This window comes from Bubalus kerabau, chromosome 17 (assembly GCF_029407905.1).
Source record: "Bubalus kerabau isolate K-KA32 ecotype Philippines breed swamp buffalo chromosome 17, PCC_UOA_SB_1v2, whole genome shotgun sequence".
NCBI classification, from domain to species: Eukaryota; Metazoa; Chordata; class Mammalia; order Artiodactyla; family Bovidae; genus Bubalus; species Bubalus kerabau.
In genome coordinates, this window is record NC_073640.1 from 44277734 (window position 1) to 44285996 (window position 8263).

At 48.2% G+C, this 8263-nt stretch overlaps 1 long non-coding RNA gene across 2 annotated transcripts; it reads right to left on the reverse strand.

The window, feature by feature from the left end:
* Window positions 1-2962: 2962 nt before the first annotated feature.
* On the reverse strand, window positions 2963-4938 carry LOC129630831 (uncharacterized). Of its 2 annotated transcripts, none has more exons than XR_008703770.1 (4): window positions 4757-4938; window positions 4578-4641; window positions 3979-4459; window positions 2963-3419 (listed from the first exon to the last, which is right to left on the reverse strand). It is a non-coding gene; the product is annotated as an uncharacterized LOC129630831 (long non-coding RNA). The 2 variants fall into 2 exon arrangements; XR_008703769.1 differs by having other exon boundaries at window positions 3974-4459.
* Between the last annotated feature and the right edge of the window lie 3325 nt (window positions 4939-8263).

Below are 8263 nucleotides of genomic sequence, written 5' to 3' on the forward strand. Positions count from 1 at the left end.
CTTGTGGCCACTCAAAGTCACTGTTGGCTAGCAAGCCCCCGAGTTTGGGACAGTGTGCACTATCTCCAACTTTGAACTCCTCCATTCCTTGGCTTTTGTTTAATTAAAAAAATTATCTTGGAGTATAGTTGGTTTACAATGTTCTGTTAGTTTCAGGTGTACAGAAAAGTGATTCAGTTACACATATCCATTTATCTATTCCTTTTCAGGTTCTTCCCCCATATAGGTTATTACAGTGTACTGAGTAGAGTTCCCTGTGCTGTACAGTAGAGTTAGGGTTGATTGCTCTAGTTTTGTCATCCATCAAAGGATACACTTGTGTACCCTTGTGCATCCTCAAGACAATAAAATGAATTTGAATGAGTAAGTTGGAGGTTGGCAGATCATCCACATTTCAGTTATTTTAGGATTTCTACTGCCATGCAGGTCCCAGGCAGGGTTGCCATGAAGACTTATACTCCCTAAGACCTTGACAAGTGGGGAGAGAATTTGGGTAAGGTATTGCAGAGCATGGAGCCCCTCTTGCTTGCCAATCTGTACTCACCACCTGAAGGCCTCTGTCTAGACAGCCTCACTGGGATTCCATCCCATCCATGGAGAAAGGTGTGCTGGGGTTCAGTGATCCCATTCCTGGGATGTGCAGACATCACCCCTATTGGCTCCAACTGAACTCTTTTTCTTATTTTTTTCTCATGCTGCAAAGGATTTACAATTAGGAGATTTAAAAAAAATGTCCAGTGGTCAGCTAGCAGGAACAGTGTTCTTATACAGTGGCTTTTGCTTTTATATGGGAACTTTGGGCTTGAAGTGTCATCTCAAAATCAGATTCAGGCAATTCAATTTAAATCACCAGGGGGATTTTCTTGAGAACTTTGGGATAAATGCCCTCGCAAAGTGAGTAATCCTGTCTCCTTTGCATAGGTGCGTGCCTGGACTTCTTTATTGTTGGGCAGCTCTGGGAAGCCCCAGCTCTTTTTCATGACACAGGAGATGTGTGGGTGCAGAGGCAGGCTGACCTCAGCATCCTGGGACACACGGGAGGGAGAGGGTCTTTGGATTTGGGGTGGGGCATGAGGGGTTTCCCAGTGGTGGGAAGAGGGGTTCCTGTGGGCACAGTGCTTCTGGTCGGCCTTGTGGTCTGAGACAGCCGGGGAGCAGGTGGGGCCTGTAGGCCTCTGAATCTCCCGACTCTACACCAATCCAGAGTCTGGAGGGGTGGGCCTGGGATGGGAGTACAGACAGCCACCGTGAGACCAAGAGCAGGAAGGACCAGACAAGGAGAGAGGGGTGAAGAGCAGTGAGTCAGAGATGCAGATGAAGAGAGAAAGGAGAGAGGTGAAGCTTGGAGTGGAGAGTAGGGGGAAGGCGTGAAGAGGGGAAACTGGAGACCTGGGGAGATAAAAGGGGAGGAAGGAGACGGTAAGAGAACATAAAACCAGTATGAACAGACTAAAAGAAACATGATGGAGATGGTATCTGGAGAGGGCAGGAAAGTGGGAAATAGAGTGAGGAAGAGGAGAAGAGCCAGCAGAACGGAGAGCATGGCGGCAGGGAGGAACCTTCCCGAAGCCACCTGGGGTTTGGAGGTGGTCAGAGGGCCTGCTGCCTTGGGCAGGGCGAGGCTGAGGGACAGGGGCCAGGGGAGGCTCTGAGCGTAGCACCTGGCGGCCCAGGCCGGCTTCCCAGCGGCGCCCTCCCCCTGCTCCCCACCACCAGCTTCAGGAGGAAACGCTGCAGCTTAATCAGAATTATTTACAAGATAATGGTCCATTGTTTGCACTAAGACAGATGTTGACTGTGGGAACTTTGTGTTTTATGCTCCTTTCCCTGCTCTGCCTTCACTGGGTGCAGATGGGATTGAAGTCATGTGAATTATTATTCCCCGAATTGGAAATTTGGAGGCGCCTTCACCCCAGCCCCTACTTGGCTGGGCTGCCGAGCTGGGCCGGCACCAGGCAGGCAGGCAGCGAGCAGGAACAGTAGCTGCTGGTGGCAGGGTCAGCCAGGGCCTGTGGTCCCCCTCCTAGCCCCTCGAGGCAGCCTGTGATTAAGAAGGTCTTGTTTCCTTGAGGGGCGGGTCAGAGCAGTAGCCTTTTCTGGTGGACAGGAAGGGCACTCACTGATTAAGATGCACTTGCTGTTTGTTGAGTCAGGAGGTCACAATGACATCTCAAGTGAAGGTGGCCATCTGGCCTTCTTCTTGCCAAAAGGAAAGAGCAGTCCCTCTGGGGTGGGGGCTTTATATTCCCCCTTTATTTAAACTTATGAGAAGGCTTCCTCTCATCTTCTGGGGTCACTGGGAGGGCCAGATCTGGACTTGTGATTCCTTCATTCCTCCTCTAAGGGTGGGGTTGGCTGGATGAATGCCTGTCCCACCTACTCACCTGGAGAGAGCCTGTCCTGAAGGAGGAAAGATAGGGTGGCATGGGAGGATGTGCCTGGCATGTCTCACTCCCAGCCTCACCTGCAGGCAAGTGGGCCTGTCCAGTGTCACAGGTCCAATGCCAGCTGGTCCTTCTTCAGCCTTTCTGGTTGCCAGTCACTTCTGCATAACCAGACTCACCTGTTTAGCAGAACCCATCTTATGCATGAGGCCACCGAGGCCACAACATGTCAGGTGACTTGCCCGAGGTTCTTTTTCTACTCATTGGAAAAGCCTTCCAACTTCTCAAGCCATGAGCATCCCTTCAGAGAGCCTCTCTGAGCCTCAGCTTAGTCCATGCACACAGGTACCAGGCGCCTGCCCGGCAGCTTAGGGACCACAGTGTACTCAAATACCTGTCCGGGGCTGTGCTGTAAGCCTGGCGAAGAGTATGTGCTAGATGATAGAGGGTTTCAGCTACATTATTCCATATACGGTTGACTCGTGACCACTGGGCTTCATTGGTGGCTCAGATGGTAAAGAATCTGCCTATAATGCAGGAGACCCAGGTTCAATCCCTGGGTAGGAAAATCCCTTGGAGAAGAGAATGACCACCCACTCAGGTATTCTTGTCTGGAGAGTTCCATGGACAGAGAAGCCTGGTGGGCTACAGTTCATGGGATCACAAAGAGTCACACAGGACCGAGCGACTAACACTAAGGTGACCGATTAGGGTACTTGGGGTGATGATGCCCTACACAGTCAAAAGGGGTATAACTTTTCACTCCCCCAAACTTAACTACTAATAGCCCACTGTTGACTGGAAGCTTTACTGATAACATAAATAGTTAACGAATATTCTGTACATTATATGTGTCATGTATCATATTTTTATAATAAGGTAAGCTACAGCAAAGGAAATATTAAAAAAAATAAGAAAAAAATACATTTGCAGCACATACATATATTTATTGAAAAATATCCTCGTGTAAGTGGACCCGAGCAGCTGAGATCCACATTGTTCAAAGGTCCCCTGTATTGCATTTCCAGTATCAAGCTATGACAAAGAAAAAAAAAATCAAAGTAATACAATATCATAGAGTCACATTTGAATGCTAAAACCCCCAGTAGTGGAAATGAGAAAGCCACTTTCACGACAGCTGAGTGGAATCAGACCTGCCATTTGGATAGCCCGAGAAAGTCTGATGGCCATTGCTCCTAACACGGCCCCCGCCCCCTGGATTCCTTGAGAGGTTGCCAGAAAGCAGTTATAACTGGAGGTTTTGTCCCATTCTAACCCAGCATCTTGGCTCTGGTGTTTAGGGAACATGACTTTATCCTCTTGATCTCCCCATGCCTAAGAGTCACCTACAGGATCAGGTCCTCTGAACTACCCCTCCATCTACCAAGTTTGGTTTTAAATCATAAATGCTTAGCTATGTGCCAGGGCCAACTCCAATTTTAAATACCATATATATATATGAAAGTGAAAGTCACAAACGTTATTCTTTCATCTAATCCGTATATTATAAAAATCCCCAGAGGTAGATGTAATTTTTATTCTTCCCATTTTACATATGGGGAAATGGAGGCACAGAGAAGACACTTAACCTTACCCGAGGTGACTCAGCAAGCACACGAGGGTCTGATTCATTCAGCAGTGGAGCTACCCCGAGATGACATTTTGTTGCCTCACCCTGTGGGGCTTTCCCTTGCCTTTAATCCTTATTTGTGCGTGTGTGCTCAGTTGCTTCAGTCGTGTCTGACTCTTTGCGACGCTATGGACTGTAGCTCTCCAGGCTCTCTGTCCATGAGATTCTCCAGGCAAGAATACCGGAGTGAGTTGCCGTGCCCTCCTCCAGGGGACCTTCCCAACCCAGGGATCGAACCTGGGTCTCTTACATCTCCTGCATTGACAGGCAGGTTCTTTACCCCTAGCGCCACCTGGGAAGCCCTTAAACCTTGTTTGAGATATGTCAAAAACGAGCAGACCAACAAACAAATAAATAAAAGTAGAGTTTTCTTGCCATCCTGTAGATCTGGGTCCTGGGAGAAGACGTGGCAATTCCAAGCGGAGGTTGCACCCATAGGTAGAACCTGGGAACAGGCAGGATGGGGCGCTGGGTGTGGTCAGATGTGCTCCATGTGACCCACCCGGCTGAGGGCTTGCCTGTGACCCTGAGCAGGTCTCTGCCTGTCCCCTCAGCATCCTCACCTCATCATGAATGAGAAAGTCCCACCAGATCATCCCCATCCCAAGATTTCTTCCATCTCGCGGTCTGCAAATTAATTATTTTTAAGGCTGTATTTATTATACTTCTCAACCTCCAGGAAAAGACTGTCTACCCAGCCCTCCCCGAAGCAAGAGGGCCTCAAGGAAACCTGACCCCTCACCTTGCAATTGTTCTCTGGGGTCCAGGTGGGGGAAAGTGGAGAGTGGGTGGCCCAGGGCACCAGTGGACCCTCCAGACGGGGGCTGCCATGGGCCCAGCCCCCAGCTGTGAGGGCAGCAGAGGTCAGACTAGGATAATATTTATCAACCCTCTGCCCACTGTGTCAGGCTCTGACCAGACCCCAGCGTCACTGGAGATCACAGATCCTGTCTTTTAAAGGTCCCGCAGAGCCGCTTCACATGTGACCAATTACCTCTGTCAAGCAGGGGAAGGAGGTCCCGCCTGGTGGGTGGGATCTGAACTTGAGCTTCCAGAGGTCGACGACAGGGATCTTAGGCCTTTGAGCCTGTCACTCCCCTATAGCCAGACCTTTTCTGTTAAAACTGTTTAAATTACAAACCAGTAATAAAAGGATCATATGTGTTTCCCACCAAACAGGTTCTTTAGGGCTATTATGATAATTAAAAACATATGGTGCCTGTGCCAGTCAGTGGGAAACCGCAGATGTACAAATTAGGTATTATATAAGGGTTTTCTGCTTTTGCCCTTTTAAAAACGTCAACCGGAGAAGTTTAGAGAGATAAAATGGCAATTGTGCAGATAGTAGGTAGCATTTTGGTTTTAGAATCATTAAATATATAAACCCTTTTCTTTAGACTTAATAGGAATAAACGGCTCCTCATGTAGGAAGGAGAGGAGAAAAGTACCAAGGCCCGGAGTTTACAGGGAAGAGGCCACTTTCCACCACACAGGGTCTTGGATACCATAGAATTCTTTGCATTTTTTATGATGTTGATCTGCCCAGACAAAGAGGATTATATTTATTAACTATTGAGCTATATTATAATTGGATTGACGGGAGCAAAGATAAAGATTTCCTTACATTCAAACTTTTTACTTTTTAAAAGGCAAAGATGCAAGTATTGATCAGTCTAGAAACAGTCATTTGTTTTCATTTAAAATACGCAATTGATTTTGAGAAGGTGATAAATACTGCTAATTTAAAAAAAAAAAAAATGGGAGAGTTTCTGTGGTCCCTGTCCATGACTTTTCCAATGCAGACATACAGTACGAGTCAAGTTCTACCGAGCTGTTCATATTGAGAGGATCCTGGGCTGGCTGGGGACCCAGGCAATATCCAGCCATGCTCTGGGGCAGTGAAGAGGATGCACTGGGTCCGGGTCCTGATGCACTGGGATCTGGACTAGATGACGAAGAATTTAGCACTTTGTCACTGTATGTCTCTGCTACAGAGACCCAACTGGACTGCTCTAAAGAAGGAGGTGATGAGTGAACAGGTGGGAGGAGCTTGATCCCCACTAGCTCTGCTCCTCAGAGCCTCCATTCTTCCACCTCCTGAAAATAAGTCCTTCCTGAGACAACCCAGCCAGAGCCAGGATGGCCTCATCTCTGACCTGCAACCCTTCTTCCATGTTATGTGGTAGTGTCTACTTGAGAAAGTTGGAAAAAAAAAAAAAAAAAAGAAAGTTGGGTAAAAAGCCAAATTTCTGATCAATACAAACAATGTGCAGAGAGGAGGTTCTACTTACTGCCCAGCTGCCTGAACATTCAGGTGACCAGAATTTTTTGAATCCTGGTGTATAATTGAAATTCATAATAATGAGTAGAGATCAGTTCTTCTCGACACATTTTTGTGTTGAGGCATTTATTATATGACACATTTCCTTAGAATGCAAGGAGATCAAACTGGTCAATCCTAAAGGAAATCAACCCTGAATATTCATCGCAGGGAATAATGTTGAAGTTCCAGTACTTTGGCCACCTGATGAGAAAAGCTGACTCATTGGAAAAGACCCTGATGCTGGGAACGATTGAGGGTAGGAGGAGAAGGGGGCGACAGAGGATAAGATGGTTAGATAGCATGAGTGGACACTCAGAGGACATGAAGTTGAGCAAATCCTGGGAGATAGTGAAGGACGGAGGAGCCTGGGTGCTGCAGTTCATGGGGTTGCAAATAGTCGGACATGACTTAATGACTGAACAACACTCATTTCTGAAGATCCTTGTGAGGGTGCAAGGCCCTGTACCCGGAAAGTGCCCTTTGGTAGTCACCCTGGCTGAAGGCAAGTCTGGGCTTCTGAGGAAAAATGTCCTTCGAAATTCCTTCTCAGGTGCTGAGTCCTTTGCCCCACTGCTCTCCTTCGCCCACACCCTCTACGCCGTATGGAAGGCACACTGTGCTGTGCGCTTCCGGGGAGCAGGGGTCTGAACCTGCCTCTGGATCAGGAGTGCTCAGAGAGCTTGAGAGAGGATAAATCAGAGGAGAGTCCTTGAACCTCCAATCTACCATACAAAAACAGTCTGGGGTGCTGGGTCGGGCAGTGCTTTCCAACTAAGAGTGTTCCCCTGACCAGGGACACTTGACAATGTCTGGAGATATTGAGGGCGCTGCTGGTATCTAGTGGGTAAAGGCCAGGGCAGTTTGCGGTGTCCGGCAATGCAAGCAGTTACCAGGCCCAGCACGTCAGTAGTGCAGGGCTGAGGAATCCTGGTGGACAGGTGGGAGTACCCGGCCCTCAAGCTGGGCAAACGGCAACAAGTTGAATGACAAGACTTACCACCCAACTCAATTGTGGCATTCGGCTCTCGCTCCGCAGACACCCTCCCTTCAGCTCATGTCACCTTTGGACCCTATGGCTTTGTGAAAACTTTGCAAGAAACCCCGTGGTGGGGTGGGAGTTGGGGTTGGGGAGGCAGAAATTTCCAGCACGTTCCTCCCAACTCACAGTGGTGTGTGGGGAGGGGTCCTCCGAGCAGACTGCCAGCATTGGTCTTTTCTTCTCTGCACCCCCCACCCCCACGCCACGAGGGAGAGCAAGCCCGCAGCTTTACTGCACATGTAGGTATTACCACTTTAACTTTCACTGAGGTAAAATAACACCTTGTCACTCAGTTCAAGTACCAATCACCAAATGAATTAATTGTAATAACCGTTGTCAACGGAACAAAGGACTTGTTGCTTTCCTAAGCAGATTTCAGCGCCACTGAGAACTCTGTACAAACGTTCCCATTGGGCAGGCTGGCGGAAACTAGTCAGAACATAATTGTATCTGTCTATCTCTTTACTTTGTTTTTAAGGGCTGAGGAATGGAGTTAAAAACCTATATTTTAAACATATCAATAAATATACCCCTTTTTGTGTTCGTGACGTCTCCTCAAAAACATGGAGTCTTTAATAAATTGGCCATGAAAATAGCATTTGCTGCTGATGGTCCCAAATCAGGGCCAGCTGTAGAGGCTGCCTGTAGACTCTAAGTCATGAAGGGAATTATGCCCAATTACCCTCCCATAAAACACCCTCTCATTTCTGGGAGTTATCAAAACACATCCCGTGGACAAGCGGTCAGCTGTCCCCTGCTCCTCAAAAGGAGACAAGTGGGCCTCACGCTGGGCCCGCGGCGCTCCTAACTGCCTCCGCCTGACACCAGCGGCTTGTTTGCACTCAGCCTCTTTTTTACAGTCACCCTTCCCATTTTTTTTGGCTCTG